We start from the raw sequence: 17,201 nt of genomic DNA, 5'->3' as shown, positions 1-17,201 counted from the left end.
GAGCAGCTTACCTGCCTCCGGAGAAACCTGTATGCAGGTCAAGAAGCATCAGTTAGAACCGGACATGGCACAACAGACTGGTTCAAAACTGGGAAAGGAGTACATCGGGGCTGAATATTGTCACCCTGCTTCCTTGGTGGCTCAGACAGTAAAGTGTCTGTCTACAATGCGGGAGACCTGGGTTCAATCCCTGGTTTGGGAGGATCCTCTGGAGAAGGAAATGGCAATCCACTCCAGTACTATGGCCTGGAAAAACCCATGGACAGAGGAGCCTGGTAGGCTACAGTCTATGGAGTCACAAAGAGTCAGACAAGACTGAGCGACTTCGCTTTCACTGACTTCACTTTCGTTTAACTTATATGCAGATTACATCATGTGAAATGCTGGGCTGGATGAAGCACATGCTGAAATCAAGATTGTGGGGAGAAATATCAATAACCTCAGATATGCAGATGACACCACCCTTATGGCAGAAAGCAAAGAGGAATTAAAGAGTCTCTTGATGAAGGTGGAAGAGGAGACTAAAAAAATTGGCTTAAAACTCAACATTCAAAAAACTAAGATCATGGCATTTGGTCCCTTCATGGCAAATAGATTGGAAACAATAGAAACAGTGAATGACTTTGTTTTCTTGGGCTCCAAAATCTCTGTGGACGGTGACTGCAGCCATGAAATTAAAAGACGCTTACTCCTTGGAAGAAAAGCAATGACAAACCTAGACAGCATATTAAAAAGCAGAGGCATCACTTTGCCTACAAAGGTCCATATAGTCAAAGCTATGGTTTTTCCAGTAGTCATGTATGGAAGAGCTGGACAGTATAAAAGGCTGAACGCCAAAGAAATGATGCCTTTGAACTGTGGTGCTGGAGAAGACACTTGAGAGTCCCTTGGACAGCACTGAGATCAAACTAGCCAGTTCGCTCAGTCGTGTCCAACTCTCTGTGATCCCATGGACCATACAGTCCATGGAATTCTCTAGGCCAGAATACTGGAGTGGGTAGACTTTCCCTTCTCCAGAGGAATCTTCCAAACCCAGGGATTGAACCCAGGTCTCTCACATTGCAGGCGCATTCTTTACCAGCTGAGCCACAAGGGAAGCCCCCTAAAGGAGATGAACCCTGAATATTCATTGGAAGGACTAATGCTGAAGCTGAAGCTCCAATACTTTGGCCACCTGATGTGAAGAGCCCATTCATTGGAAAAGACCCTAATGCTGGAAAAGATTGAAGGCAGGAAGAGAAGGGGAAGACAGAGGATAAGATGTTTGGATGCCATCACTGATTCAATGGATAGGAGTTTGAGCAAACTCTGGGACATAGTGAAGGACAGGGAAGCCTGGCATGCAACAGTTCATGGGGTCACAGAGTCGGACACAACTGAGCAATTGAACACCACCACCACCTACCTTGACATCCCTGCCCAGACTGAGATAGGAAAACAAGAATGAGGACTTTGGGATGGTAAATGTAATTTTGTATATATTGAGTTAGACTGTTTGTCAGACTTCTTGGTGGAAATACTATTAAGAAGTTTGGATGTTAAGCAGATACTGAATTTGTTCTTAGGTGAATAGTATTAACCAGAGACAAGACAGGAAACAATATTTAACTGAGAATATCTTCTAATTTATTCTTTTTCTTTTTTTAAATGTGCAGCCAGGATTTTGGAAATTACTACCTTAATCTCTTATGTTGTAAACAATCCCACATCATAGTGTCCTGTAAGTTGCTTGTATTTTATATTTTAAACATCATCTTTATTCTTGTCATTTTTCCTTATAGGTTTTTTTTTTAATCTTGGTTTCTTAATTTTAGATGATTCTTCTTTCACTTCCCCTGTATTATAATTAAAATTTTAATCACCTGTTGTACATCCCAGGGAGATAATCTTTTAAAATACTTGTCTTTCCTGCTTCCTTCCTTTTTCAGTTTTCATATTTGAAAGTAAAAATTGAAGTACTTTGGTTTTTATTCATTGAAATTCATGGATGCTCCATTCTCTTTCCTTTTATTAATAAATAGTACATATTTATCCTAAGAAAAATTTGGGCTATAGATAAGTTTGAAGAAAATGTTAATCACCCAGACACTATTGAGACTATTATATTTTAGTGTATATAGTTTTAAAGGCTTTTATGTTTTTCCCCAAATGTGGAGTCTTACCATTTGTACCATTTTGTAAATTGATACTTCCATTTGACATTTAGATTTTTCTCACTATACACCGTGTTAAAACATCAATCTCACAGTTAACGTGTTTTGCATCCTTTCTATTTTTTTCCTTAAGATAAATGTCTAGAAGGGTAATTGTTATGTCAAAGGGCCTATGTTTGTATACTAACAATAACATTTCCCAATTATTTAAATCCTTGACACTTTTTCTCTCTCTTACTAGAAAATTTCTTTTTTTTTTTTGTTTCTCGCTTGTATTTGCTTACTGGCCCTCTCTCTTCCAACACACACATATTCATAAATATTTATTTCTTAGGAAGAAATCCTCATCATGAAGTTGATTGCTTAAGTATGAACATTATTAGTTTCATTTGATTTACTTCTTCATGAGTCATTTATTGAACACTATGGGCTTCTCAAGTCACTCAGTGGTAAAGAATCTGCCTGCTAGTGCAAGAGATGCAGGTTCGATCCCTGGGTCTGGAAGATGTCCTGGAGAAGGAAATGGCAACCCACTCCAGTATTCTTGCCTGGGAAATCTCATGAACAGAGGTGGGCTGCAGTCCTTGAGGTCACAAAGAGCCAGACAGGACTGAGCAACAGAGCATGCGTGCATGCATATGTCCATGCCCTGGCTTAAAGAGAATGAAGACATAGTTGTTTTCTCAGTGAATTCACAGTCCAATGGGGAAGACAGACAGGATTACTCACAATGTAAATTAATTTGGTCTGTGCTGCCATTAGTAAAGAGATGCATGAAAAGAACATAGGGTAACTCTTCTAAAACAGGTTGTAGAGAATGGAGGAAGGCTTCCCAGGTTGAGCTGAAGTGAACTGAACCTTGGTAATGCAAGTTAGGCAAATCAAAAGTAGTTCAACGTAGGTATAGAACATGCAATGATAGAGAAGCTTGGTAGAGCGTCTCACAAGAAATATTGGTAGTTTGGTATGATTGGAGCTTTGGAAAGTAGTGAAAGACCAAGTTCTGAAGGGATCTCTATGCCATGCTTAAAAAACTACACTTCATTCTTGGGGGAAAGGAGGAAGAGGATCCATTCAGTTAGCTAGGAAAGTACAGTCAATCAGGCTAGTATATATGGTAGCAAATGAAGACCCATCATTGTGACATCCAGAGATATGTCCATTAAATAGGTGAGGTGGAGAGCTATCTAAATATTTTTAAGCAGAAAAATAACGTGACCTGATTTTCTTTTAAAAAATTACTTTGGTAAGACTATGAAAGGATATATTTTCTAGACAAAAGGAGATAGTGACATTAGTTTGGAAACTATACTGAACCAATCTGGATGAGAACTAATGAGGGCCTAAACTAAGGCAGTTGTAGTAGAAATAGAAGGAGGGGATACAGTTAGGAGCCATTGATTTGGAATCCTTGCCATGCTATACTTAATTAATTATGCCATGTATTTTTAATACCTACTTTATGACAAGCACTGTGCTGAAGTATTGGTATAAAGAGATGAATAAAAAGGGCTTCCTTTCTTGAGTGGCTTATTGTTCAGTGGGGTGTAACAGGTTTATAAAGAGAGAAATTACCATGTAATGTGAAAAGTGTTATTGATATAAATGTATTTTGAGAATGTAGAGAATTAAGTGACTGTTAATGTCACATTGGGAGGTGACATTGAACAGAATATTGAAGGATACTTTTTTTATCCAGAATAAAAAAGATACTTTTTTCTGTGTATATTAAACTGTGTTTAAGGCACTTTATACTGTATTTTGGAGAAGGCAATGGCACCCCACTCCAGTACTCTTGCCTGGAAAATCCCATGGATGGAGGAGCCTGGTAGGCTCTAGTCCATGGGGTTGCTAAGAGTCGGACATGACTGAGCGACTTCCCTTTCACTTTTCACTTTCGTGCATTGGAGAAGGAAATGGCAACCCACTCCAGTGTTCTTGCCTGGAGAATCCCAGGGACAGGGGAGCCTGGTGGGCTTCCGTCTATGGGGTCGCACGGAGTCGGACATGACTGAAGCGACTTAGTAGCAGCAGCAGCATACTGTATTTTATAGTGTATGTCTGTGCATTTACTGAATTTCTTTTGTTCCTTCCAAAAAGCCATTCTGTGATGCCATAAGTCAGTGCACTAATACTTGCATTACAGGGGTCCTAGAAGGAGAACAGAGAGAGAAAGGGCCTGAAAGATAGTAGCTGAAAACTTCCCAAACTTGGGAAAGAAAACAGTCACATAAGTATATATAGAATCTCATATTCGGTGAATCCAAAGAGGAACACACCAAGACATATTGTATTAAAATAACAAAAAATAAAGATAAAGAGAGAATATTAAAAGCAGCAAGGGAAAAGCAAAAGGTAACATACAAGGAAACTCCTAATAAGGCTATCAGTTTCAGCAGAAACTGTAGGCTAGAAGGGAGTGGCAGGATATATTCAAAGTGATGAAAGGGAAAAGCTTAAAATCAACAATAATACCTTACTGGCAGAGATCAAAAGCTTTATGGACAAGAAAAAGTTAAAAGAGTTCAGGACCACCAAACCAGCTTTGCAACAAATGTTAAAACAACTTCTCTAGGCGAAAAAGAAAAGGCCACAACTAGAAACAAGAGAGTTATGAAATGAAAAGACTCACCATCAAAGGCAGACATGCAGTAAAAGTAGTGTATCATCCACACACGAAACTAGTAGGGAGGTTAAACGACAAACGTGGTAAAATCATCTGTATCCACAATAAGCCGTTGTGGATATCAAATACAGTAATTGTGAAGGGAAGAGAATACAAATGCATGGTATTTTTTTTCCCACAATAATAAAGATGTTTATCAGTTTTCACAGTCAATAGCCAGACAAGAAATAGAAGATAATTACAGTTGCAAGCCATAATGGGAACATGATTAACCTAACAATATAAAATAATTACATACAATTTGGGAGGAGGGTCAAGCAGAGTGATGTGATAAGTAGAAGTGCATACATGCACATGTTTTCATCTGCCCAGCCAGTCTGTGTCTTTAGGTTGGTGCATTTAATCCATTTACATTTAAGCTAATTATTGATATGTATAATCAAATAAGCAACCTAACCATATATCTAAATAAACTAGAGAAAGAACAAACCAAACCAAAGTTAGTAAAGGGAAAGAAAGAATAAAGTTCAGAGCAGAAGTAAATGAAATAGAAATGAAGAAAACAGAAAAGATCAAGGAAAGTAAAAGTTGGTTCTTTGAAAAGATAAACAAAATTGATAAAGTTTTAGCTAGACTCATCAAGAAAAAAAGGGAAAGGGCTCAAATCAATAAAATTAGAAATTAAAAAGGAGAAGCCACAGCAGACACACAAAAAAATACAAAGGATCGTAAGAGACTATTATAAGCATCTATATGCCAATAAAATGGGCAACCTGAAAGAAATGGACAAATTCGTAGGAAGATACCATCTCCCAATACTGAACCAAAAAGAACTAGAAAATATGAACAGACCAGTCACAAGTCCTGAAATTGGAACTGTGATTTAAAAACTCCCAACAAACGAAAGTACAAGACAAGATGGCTTTACAGATGAATTCTATCAAACATTTAGAGAAAAGCTAATACCTGTCCTTCTGAAATTGTTCCAGAAAATTGCAGAGGAAAATTGCAAACTCATTCTATAAGGCCACCATCACCCTAGTACCAAAACCAGACAAGGATATCATAAAAAAGGACAATTACAGACCAATACCACTATGGTGAACATAACTGCAAAAATCCTCAACAAAATACTGGCAAACTAAAATCCAATAATGTATTAGAATGATAATATACCATGGTCAAGTGGGATTTATCCCAATGACGTAGGGATTTTTCCATATTTGCAGATCAGTCAGTGTAATACACCACATTAAACTGAAGAGTAAAAAGCTTATGCTCATCTCAATAGATGCAGAAAAAGCTTCAGATGAAATTCAGCATTCATTTATGTTAAAAAAAAAAAAAAAAAAACAACTCTCTAGAAACAGGCATTAAGGAACATATCTCAACATGAATCAGGCCATATCTGACAAATCCACAGTTAACATTATATTTAATGGTAAAAAGCTGAAACCATTTCCTTTAAGATCAGGAACATCTGAAACTGAGGATGCCCAGTCTCACCATTCTTATCCGACATAGTTTGGAAGTCCTACCCATAGCAGTCAGAAGAAAAAGAAAAGGAATAGAAAGTGGAAAGGAAGAAGTGAAACTGTCACTGTTTTCAAATGACATGATACTATACACAGAATATCCTAAAAAACACCACCAGAAAATTACTAGAGCTTATCAACGAATTCAGTAAAGTTGTAAGATATAAAATTAATACATAGAAATCTGTTGCATTTCTGTACACTAACAACGAAATAGCAGAAAGAAAAATTCAGGAAATGATCCTGTACCCACTCCAGTATTCTTGGGCCTCCCTTGTAACTCAGCTGGTTAAGAGTCTGCCTGCAATGCGGGAGACCTGGGTTCAATCCCTGGGTTGGGGAGATCCCCTGGAGAAGGAAAACACTACCCACTCCAGTATTCTGGCCTGGAGAATTCCATGGACTGTATAGTCCATGGAGTTGCAAAGAGTCAGACATGACTCAGCGACTTTCACTTTCAGCATTGTATCAAAGAGAATAAAATACCTAGGTATAAACCTCCTTGAGGAGGCAGAAGACCTGCACTTGGAAAACTGTGAGATATTGGTGAAAGAAATTGAAGACAACATAAAGAGATGGAAACATATATTGTATTCTGGAATTGGAATGATAGATATTGTTAAAATGATCATACCACCCAAGGCAATCTGTAGTTACAATGTAATCCGTATCAAAATACTGATGGCATTTTTCACAGAACTAAAACAAATAATTTTAAAAATTGTATGGAAACACAAAAGAACCTAACTAGCCAAGACAATCTTGAGAAAGACGAATGGAGCCGGTGGAATCAGTTTCCCTGACTTCAGACTCTACTACAAAGCTATGGTAACCAAAATAATAGGAACTGGCACAAAAACAGACTTATAGGTCAATGAAACAAGATGGAAAGCCCAAAAATAAACCCATGCACATATGGTCAAAGGAGGCAAGAATATACAGTGGAGAAGACAGTCTCTTCAGTAAGTGATGCTGGGAATATTGGACAGCTACATGTAGACGAATGAAATTAGAACATTCTTTAATATCATATACAAAAATAAACTTAAAATAGATTAATGACTTAAATGCAAGACTGGATATTATTAAATTCCTAGAGGAAAGCATAGGCAGAGCATTCTTTGACATAAATTGCAACAATATTTTTTTGGATTCATCTCCTAAAGTAAAGGAAACAAAAGTAAGTAAATAGGATCTAATTAAGATTAAAAGCTTTTGCACAGCAAGGGAAACCATCAACAAAATGAAAAGACAACCTACTGAATGGGCGAAAGTATAAACAGCTCATAAAATTCAACATCATAAAAGCAACCTGTTTTAAAAATGGGCAGAAGAATTAAATAGCCAAAGTGGACATACAGATGGCCAACAGCACATGAAAAGATGCTCAACATCATTAATCATCAGGAAATGCAAATAAAAACCATAATGTGATATCATGACACATTCTGAGTATGTGTGTCTTTTTAACCTGTGATGCAAGTCCAATGATATTATGTAACTCTCAAAAATCATAGGTTTGTCAGAATGACTGTTATTGAAAAGACACAAATAATATGTGTTAGGGAGGGTGTGGAGGAGAAGGAACCCTTCTACACTGTTGGTGGGAATGTTAATTGGTACAGCCACTGTGAAAACAGTATGGAGTCTTCTCAAAGAACTAAAGATAGAATTTCCATATGACTCAGCAGTTCCACTCTTAAGTTATATATATGAAAAAGACAAAAACACTATTTCAAAAAGATACATGCACCCCAATGTTCATAGCAGTGTTATTTACAATTACTAAGATGTAAAACAACCTAAGTGTACATCAGTAGATAAATGCATAAAGAACATGTGGTATACATGTACATTGGAATACTGCTGCTGCTAAGTCGCTTCAGTCGTGTGCAACCCCATGGACTGCAGCCTACCAGGCTCCTCCGTCCATGGGATTTTCCAGGCAAGAGTACTGGAGTGGGTTGCCATTGCCTTCTCAGCCATAAAAAAGAATGAAATATTGCCATTTACAACAACATGGATGGACTTGGAGGATGTTATGCTAAATGAAATAAGTCGGAGAAAGATACTATAGGTTACCACTTATATGTAGAATCTAAGAAATATAGCAAATTAGCAAATATAACAAAAAAAGAAACAGAATAAACTTGTGGTTCCCAGGGGGGAGAGACAGGGGCAATGTAGAGGTCAGGAAGTAGAAGGTATTAATACATACTATTGAGTGTAAGATAGGCTCAAGGATGTATTGTACAACATGGAGAATATAGCTGATATTTTGTAATAACTATAAATAGAAAGGCTTTTAAAATTATCTAAATTAAAAAATAAAATAAATGTAAAAATAAGCTATAAAAAAGAAAAAGTAAAGAAAGGATTTAAAACAAAGACTATAAATTACCTGCAGAGGGAGCTGTGATGAGAAGCAAGTGAGTACCACCATAGATGTGGAGGCTTTAGGGATCTCTAAAGGCTTAGGTGAGGTGTGGTGTTGAAAACAGGATTGGTTGGAAGTCTGTGCTACGAGTGGTTAATTTTGCAGGTATTCCACCTTATCTTTTGTAGTCAAGTAACTTTCCTTCTTGTCCTGCAGGAGACTAGAGGTTTATCTTCTGGTAGAACCGAATTGTGAAAGCTTTCAACTGAAGGATTTGGGGCATATCAGAAAGGTGAAGATGAGATATAGGGTTGAAAGTAGACTAACTAAGGAAAATGTAGTGTGAAGTCATAAATGTGAAGTTGAGAGGTGTCACCATCTCGTGTGGGTTTTCCTTTAGCCTTGTTTAAACTGCTTAGGAGAATGTATGGAGTAGGTGGATGGGTGAATTTAACCAGGCTTGAGATTTTACCAGCTGAGGCTAGAAGATCAGAGGGATCCGGAAGGAAAACCTATGATATTTGAGACAGTTACATCATATTATTGGACTTGCCTCATACGTTAAAATAGACACACATACTCAGAATTTGACTTTGAATTTAGATATATGTATATATATATATTTTTAAATTTTAGCTAGTTATTAAAAGTATTACTTTGGCTTCATTCTCATTTTGACTTTGGAACTTCTATCCGGTACAGCCCTTACATACTTCTGGTATGATTTTATCCCTTATTTGATAGATGGAAGTTGTTTCTTAGCATCAGTAGCTCTTCTCATTTAGAGTATATAGCATGTATATATTTTTCCAAGTTCTCAAGACAGGAAAATCTTTCATCAGTGATTTTCATTCCACTTTTTAAAATTTTTCTCTGGAACCTTGAATTCCTGGCCTTTAAGAATCAGTTCAGTTCAGTCGCTCAGTCATGTCCGACTCTTTGCAACCCCACGAATCGCAGCACGCCAGGCTTCCCTGTCTATCACCAACTCCTGGAGCTTACTTAAACTCATGTCTGTCGAGTAGGTGGTGCCATTGAACCATCTCATCCTCCGTCATCCCCTTTTCCTTCCTCCTTCAATCTTTCCCAGCATCAGGGTCTTTTCCAATGAGTCAAGTCTTTGCATTAGGTGGCCAAAGTATTGGAGTTGCAGCTTCAGCATCATTCCTTCCATGAATATTTAGGACTGGTTTCCTTTAGGATGAACTGGTTGGATCTCCTTGCAGTCCAAGGGACTCTTCCAAGAGTCTTCTCCAATACCACAATTCAAAAGCATCAATTCTTCAGTGCTCAGCTTTCTTAGTAGTCCAACTCTCACATCCATACATGACTATTGGAAAAACCATAGCCCTGACTAGACTTTGTTGGCTAGGATCTTTGTTGGCAAAGTGATGGTCTCTGCTTTTTAATATGCTGTCCAGGTTGGACATAGCTTTCCTTCCAAGGAGCAAGCGTCTTTTAATTTCATGGCTGCAGTCACCATCTGCAGTGATTTTGGAGCCCAAAAAAGTAAAATCTCTCACTGTTTCCATGTTTTCCCATCTATTTGCCATGGAGTGATCAGACCGGATGCCGTGATCTTAGTTTTCTGAAAGTTGAGTTTTAAGCCAACCTTTTCACTCTCCTCTTTCACTTCCATCAAGAGGCTCTTTAGTTCTTCATTTTCTGCCTTTAGGGTGGTGTTGTCATCTGCATATCTGAGGTTATTGATATTTCTCCCAGCAATCTTGATTCCAGCTTATGCTTCATCCAGTCCAACATTTCTCATGATGTACTCTGCATATAAGTTAAATAAGCAGGGTGACAATATACAGCCTTTATGTACTCCTTTCCCAATTTGGAACCAGTCTGTTCTAACTGTTGCTTCTTGACCTGAATATAGATTTCTCAGGAAGCAGGTCAGGTGGTCTGGTATTCCCATCTCTTTAAGAATTTTCCACAGTTTGTTGTGATCCACAAAGTCAAAGGCTTATGCTTTGGCCTTTTAGAATACTTATTATTTTAGTAAGCACATCATTTTCACATCAGATAGTAGAATTACATTTGAAATAATGTCAGAAAAATTTCTTTTATTGCCAGATAACTTTAAAATTAAGTGATGTTTACTAGATCATGTCTAGGATACTCTTCTATTTTGAAACTGTTTTGATCATAGGTTAGATATTTTATACAGATAATATGAGATACTTAGTTTTATTCTGATTAGTTTCAACTGCTAATCCGTTGCTTCTAAGCAGCGGAGAGAGGCTGAAATCATAAGGGACTCCATTTGGAGGAGAAACAGTTGTTTGGCATTAAAAAATCTTAACAGAAATCTTTTGATCTCAGTTTAAAAATTCTGTATATACAGGAAAAAAATCACTAACAGAGGACTTTCTTGTGAAGCAGCAGTTTTGTTAGCTTTGGATTTGTGGAAGGCCTGTTGAAATATAAATAAATAGTGTTTTTATGAATTACCATAGTCATTGGGTAGAAAGTACCTGCCTTTGATCTTTCACTTTGTATTACTCATTGAAAATAAGAAGCGTGTGGAAATTCTTAACTATTCATTGAAACATTTAACTTTGGGCCTTTTTAGACAATATAATGTGTCTGCTGCTGCATTCCATGCTGGCCAGGTCTTTGAATCTGAAGACATAATTGGAATAGCTTTTATTTGTCTAGCTATGATAGATTGATATGAAGAAAAATGGGGCTTATTGCTTTAGCAGGTATAATGAGCAATGTGTTCTTTCTTTAGGATCAGACAGAGCACACTGAAGCAGCAGGACCGGCTGGTAGTGCAGCAAGCACCATGAGTAAACACACAGAAGTCCGTTCCTTACCACGTGTGTAAAGGAAAAAGGTAAGAAATCCAGTGATCTTATTTCTCTTGAGAGCTTGAACTTGAGAAAACAAATAGCTTTATAGAAACTAATGCTCATGAATATATATTCTAATTGCTTCATTTATGACACTGTCTCTTATTAAATCAGGAATATTGCTTTTTTTTACAAAAAAGATTTGGCTTAAGTCCAGGGAAAAAGGATGTTTTAAAATTCCCATTGAATTACATCAAAATGCTAATTTCTCTACCAGTGCTTGGCTTCTTCCTTTCAGAGTCAACTTCTACCTTGGGCATAGACAGGTAATTTCAGCATGACAAAGAGCATGGACTTGAGCAATATTATTAAGAGAAAATCTACCCAATTAATTGGTATATCTACACGATTAATGTTATGAATATTTCTTAGTCAATCGCACAAGTGTTAAATAGTTAAATCTTACTTTAGGATAAGGAATCAGAAATACAGATTTAATTACACTTTTTTATTTTGTATGTTTAGACTAGTTCTGAAGAGCAGTCATTTCCAGCAGAAAATTGGAAGTATTTTATTAATTCTGATAGAGCAAGACTTCTTAATCATTGACATTTTTCTGACTGGGAATCTTCTTTGTTTTCTTTCAAGTCTTATGATTATATAATGCATAGAACATGGTGGTGGGAAGGGAAGGTATGTGGGTGAGATTGGTTTCAGAGACTGATTATGCCATTCACTGTTGGAGTGTTGTGTGCTCTGGCTGAGTGCTCTGATTTTCCAGGTAAGCTTCAAGGATAGAGGCATGGGTCTGGCAGACTGAGTTCTTAAGGCACCTAGCAGTAGTACTTTCCTCACCAAAACTTCTGGACTTGGAGTTGGCTAGGTATTTCTTGTCCCCTAGCTTTCTCACATGAGTGTGAGTGAAGAGTGCTTCTGCCTGCCTTCATCTGGCAAAATCTTATTTTTCAGGCATCTCCTCTTTAGGAAGTTTTCAACCCACTGCAAAGACCATCAATAATAATAAATAATAATTAGTCAGCAATAATAAATTATTGGAGTATTTCTTACAGTAGTCCATCCTACCCCAAATAATATACCCCTGCTCTAGTCTGATTCGGATTCCCATCTTCTTTGGCTCCATAGTACCCAGTGCATATATTAATATCAATTAGTGTATATCACAGTATTTCATATGTTAAGTCTACTTATCCATCTTCTATGAAACATTGGGTACTGTTAGGTCAAGGACATTGTCTTACTGTCATTGTAACCTAATGATTAAAACAATGTCTGATACATAGTAGATGCTCAGGAATATTTTATGCATGAATGCACACATGTTCATTGTAATTAGTATATGGCATAGAGGAAGTAACAGTGAAGGAGACACCCGAGGAGCAGTCAGATAAGTGCTGTAAAAGTTAGACCCTTAAGACTGAGATTCAAGACAGTGTCTAAAAGGTCTCTGGTCAATAGAATAAAAAAGAAGAGATCCTCAAGAAGAAACTGTACTGAATTAAATAATCATATTCATCTTTGAGATGTACCGTGACCCTTAAACAACATGTGGGTGAGGGGTGCTGACTCTCCGTGCATTGGAAAGTCTGCATATAACCTATAATCAACTCTATATACATTCAGTTCAGTTCAGTTCAGTCGCTCAGTTGTGTCCAACTCTTTGCAACCCCATGAATTGCAGCACGCCAGGCCTCCCTGTCCATCACCATCTCCCAGAGTTCACTCAAACTCATATCCAAGGAATCGGTGATGCCATCCAGCCATCTCATTCCCTGTAGTCCCCTTCTCCTCCTGCCCCTAATCCCTCCTAGCATCAGAGTCTTTTCCAATGAGTCAACTCTTCGCATGAGGTGGCCAAAGTACTGGAGTTTCAGCTTTAGCATGAGTCCTTCCAAAGAACACCCGGGACTGATCTCCTTTAGAATGGACTGGTTGGATCTCCTTGCAGTCCAAGGGACTCTCAAGAGTCTTCTCCAACACCACAGTTCAAAAGCATCAATTCTTCAGCACTCAGCTTTCTTCACAGTCCAACTCTCACATCCATACATGACCACTGGAAAAACCATAGCCTTGACTAGACGGACCTTTGTTGGCAAAGTAATGTCTCTGCTTTTGAATATGCTATCTAGGTTGGTCATAACTTTCCTTCCAAGGAGTAAGTGTCTTAATTTCCTGGCTGCAGTCACCATCTGCAGTGATTTTGGAGCCCAGAAAAATAAAGTCTGACACTGTTTCCACTATTTCCCCATCTATTTGCCAGGAAGTGATGGGACCAGATGCCATGATCTTAGTTTTCTGAATGTTGAGCTTTAATCCAACTTCTTCACTCTCCTCTTTCACTTTCATCAAGAGGCTCTTTAGTTCCTCTTCACTTTCTGCCATAAGGGTGGTGTCCTCTGCATATCTGAGGTTATTGATATTTCTCCCAGCAATCTTGATTCCAGCTCGTGCTTCTTCCAGCCCAGCATTTCTCATGACGTACTCTGCATATAAGTTAAATAAGCAGGGTGACAATATACAGCCTTGACGAACTCCTTTTCCTATTTGAAACCAGTCTGTTGTTCCATGTTCAGTTCTAACTGTTGCTTCCTGACCTGGCTGTAGGTTTCTCAAGAGGCATGTCAGGTGGTCTGGTATTCCCATCTCTTTCAGAACTTTCCACAGTTTATTGTGATCCACACAGTCAAAGCCTTTGGCATAGTCAATAAAGCAGAAATAGATGTTTTTCTGGAACTCTCTTGCTTTTTCAATGATCCAGCGGATGTTGGCAATTTGATTTCTGGTTCCTCTGCCTTTTCTAAAACCAGCTTGAACATCTGGAAGTTCACCGTTCACGTATTGCTGAAGTCTGGCTTGGAGAATTTTGAGCATTACTTTACTAGCGTGTGAGATGAGTGCAATTGTGCAGTAGTTTGAGCATTCTTTGGCATTGCCTTTCTTTGGGATTGGAATGAAAACTGACCTTTTCCAGTCCTGTGGCCACTGCTGAGTTTTCCAAATTTGCTGGCATCTTGAGTGCAGCACTTTCACAGCATCATCTTTCAGGATTTGGAAGAGCTCAACTGGAAATCCATCGCCTCCCCTAGCTTTGTTCATAGTGATGCTTTCTAAGGCCCACTTGACTTCACATTCCAGGATGTCTGGCTCTAGGTCAGTGATCACACCATTGTGATTATCTTGGTCGTGAAGATCTTTTTTGTACAGTTCTGTGTATTCTTGCCACCTCTTCTTAATATCTTCTGCTTCTGTTAGGTCCATATGATTTCTGTCCTTTATCGAGCCCGTCTTTGCATGAAATGTTCCCTTGGTATCTCTAATTTTCTTGAAGAGATCTCTAGTCTTTCCCATTCTGTTGTTTTCCTCTATTTGCATTGATCACTGAGGAAGGCTTTCTTCTCTCTCCTTGCTATTCTTTGGAACTTTGCATTCAGATGCTTATATCTTTCCTTTTCTCCTTTGCTTTTTGCTTCTCTTCTTTTCACAGCTATTTGTAAGGCCTCCCCAGACAGCCATTTTTCTTTTTTGCATTTCTTTTCCATGGAGATGGTCTTGATCCCTGTCTCCTGTACAATGTCGCAAACCTCCGTCCATAGTTCATCAGGCACTCTGTCTATCAGCTCTAGGCCCTTAAATCTATTTCTCACTTCCACTGTATAATCATAAGGGATTTGATTTAGGTCATACTGAATGGTCTAGTGGTTTTCCCTACTTTCTTCAATTTCAGTCTGAATTTGGCAATAAGGAGTTCATGATCTGAGCCACAGTCAGCTCCCAGTCTTGTTTTTGCTGACTGTATAGAGCTTCTCCATCTTTGGCTGCAAAGAATATAATCAATCTGATTTCGGTGTTGACTATCTGGTGATGTTCATGTGTAGAGTCTTCTCTTGTGTTGTTGGAAGAGGGTGTTGGCTATGACCATTGTATTTTCCTGGCAAAACTCTTTTAGCCTTTGCCCTGCTTCATTCCATATTCCATGGCTAAATGTGCCTGTTACTCCAGGTGTTTCTTGACTTCCCACTTTTGCATTCCAGTCCCCTATAATGAAAAGGATATCTTTTTTGGGTGTTAGTTCTAAAAGGTCTTAGAGGTCTTCATAGAACCGTTCAGCTTCAGCTTCTTCAGCGTTACTGGTTGGGGCATAGACTTGGATTACTGTGATATTGAATGGTTTGTCTTGGAAACGAACAGAGATCATTCTGTCGTTTTTGAGATTGCATCCAAGTACTGTATTTCTAACCCTTTTGTTGACCATGATGGCTACTCCATTTCTTCTAAGGGATTCCTGCCCACAGTAGTAGGTATAATGGTCATCTGAGTTATATTCACCCATTCCAGTCCATTTTAGTGCACTGATTCCTAGAATGTCGATGTTCACTCTTGCCATCTCCTGTTTGACTACTTCCAATTTGCCTTGATTCATGGACCTAACATTCCAGGTTCGTATGCAATATTGCTGTTACAGCATTGGACCTTGCTTCTATCACCAGTCACATCCACAGCTGGGTATTGTTTTTGCTTTGGCTCCATCCCTTCATTCTTTCTGGAGTTATTTCTCCACTGATCTCCAGTAACATATTGGGCACCTGCCGACCTGGGGATTTCCTCTTTCAGTATTCTATCATTTTGCCTTTTCATACTGTTCTTGGAGTTCTCAAGGCAAGAATACTGAAGTGATTTGCCATTCCCTTCTCCAGTGGACCACATTCTGTCAGACCTTTCCACCATGACCCACCTGTCTTGGGTGGCCCCACAGGGCATGGCTTAGTTTCATTGAGTTAAGACAAGGCTGTGGTCCGTGTGATTAGATTGACTAGTTTTCTGTGATTATGGTTTCAGTGTGTCTGCCCTCTGATGGCCTCTTGCAGCACCTACCATCTTACTTGGGTTTCTCTTACCTTGGACATGGGGTATCTCTTCAGGGCTGCTCCAGCAAAGCATGGCCGCTGCTCCTTACCTTAGAGGAGGGGTGTCTCCTCACAGCCACCCCTCCTGACTTTGAACGTGGAGTAGCTCCTCTCGGCCTTCCTGCGCCCACACAGCCACTGCTCCTTGCTGCTGCTGCTGCTGCTAAGTCACTTCAGTTGTGTCCGACTCTGTGTGACCCCATAGACGGCAGCCACCAGGCTCCCCCATCCCTGGGACTCTCCAGGCAAGAACACTGGAGTGGGTTGCCATTTCCTTCTCCAATGCAGGAAAGTGAAAAGTGAAAGTGAAGTTGCTCAGTCGTGTCTGACTCTTCGAGACCCCATGGACTGCAGCCTACCAGGCTCCTCCATCCATGGGATTTTCCAGGCAAGAGTACTGGAGTGGGGTGCCATTGCCTTCTCCATGGACCCCTCTAAATCCTGGTGAACAGACAGTTTGGAGAATACCAAGTGGAAACTTGGAGAATTGTTATCTGAGGCAATTCAGGTTCTCCAGAGAAGACTATGACCCAAAAGCAGTTAGAAATGGCTCTGGCTGGAGTCTAACCAGACAGCAGAAGCCAGGGTGGGTAGCCTGGCCCATACCACCCTCCCTCCTATATACGTAATTCTTCCATATCTGAGATTCCGCATCCGTGGATTCAACCAACAGTGGATCATGTGTTACTATAATATTTACTATTGAAAGAATCCATATATAGATAGACCCGCATGGTTCAAACCCATGTTGTTCAACAATTATTTGTGCATATATGATATTTAGTGA

At 38.9% G+C, this 17,201-nt stretch overlaps 1 protein-coding gene across 6 annotated transcripts in view; it reads left to right on the top strand.

The window, feature by feature from the left end:
* ZFYVE9 (zinc finger FYVE-type containing 9) overlaps window positions 1–17,201 on the top strand; it is a 169,767-nt gene that overhangs the window by 47,637 nt on the left and 104,929 nt on the right. For all 6 annotated transcript variants that reach the window (XM_055585901.1, XM_055585900.1, XM_055585899.1 and 3 more), the window contains exon 2: window positions 11,432–11,536. The gene's annotated coding sequence lies outside the window, so the exon portion shown is untranslated. The remainder of the gene's footprint in view (window positions 1–11,431; window positions 11,537–17,201) is intronic.

This window comes from Bubalus kerabau, chromosome 6 (genome assembly GCF_029407905.1).
Source record: "Bubalus kerabau isolate K-KA32 ecotype Philippines breed swamp buffalo chromosome 6, PCC_UOA_SB_1v2, whole genome shotgun sequence".
NCBI lineage: Eukaryota > Metazoa > Chordata > Mammalia > Artiodactyla > Bovidae > Bubalus > Bubalus kerabau.
This window is presented reverse-complemented; position numbering and strand designations above follow the sequence as displayed.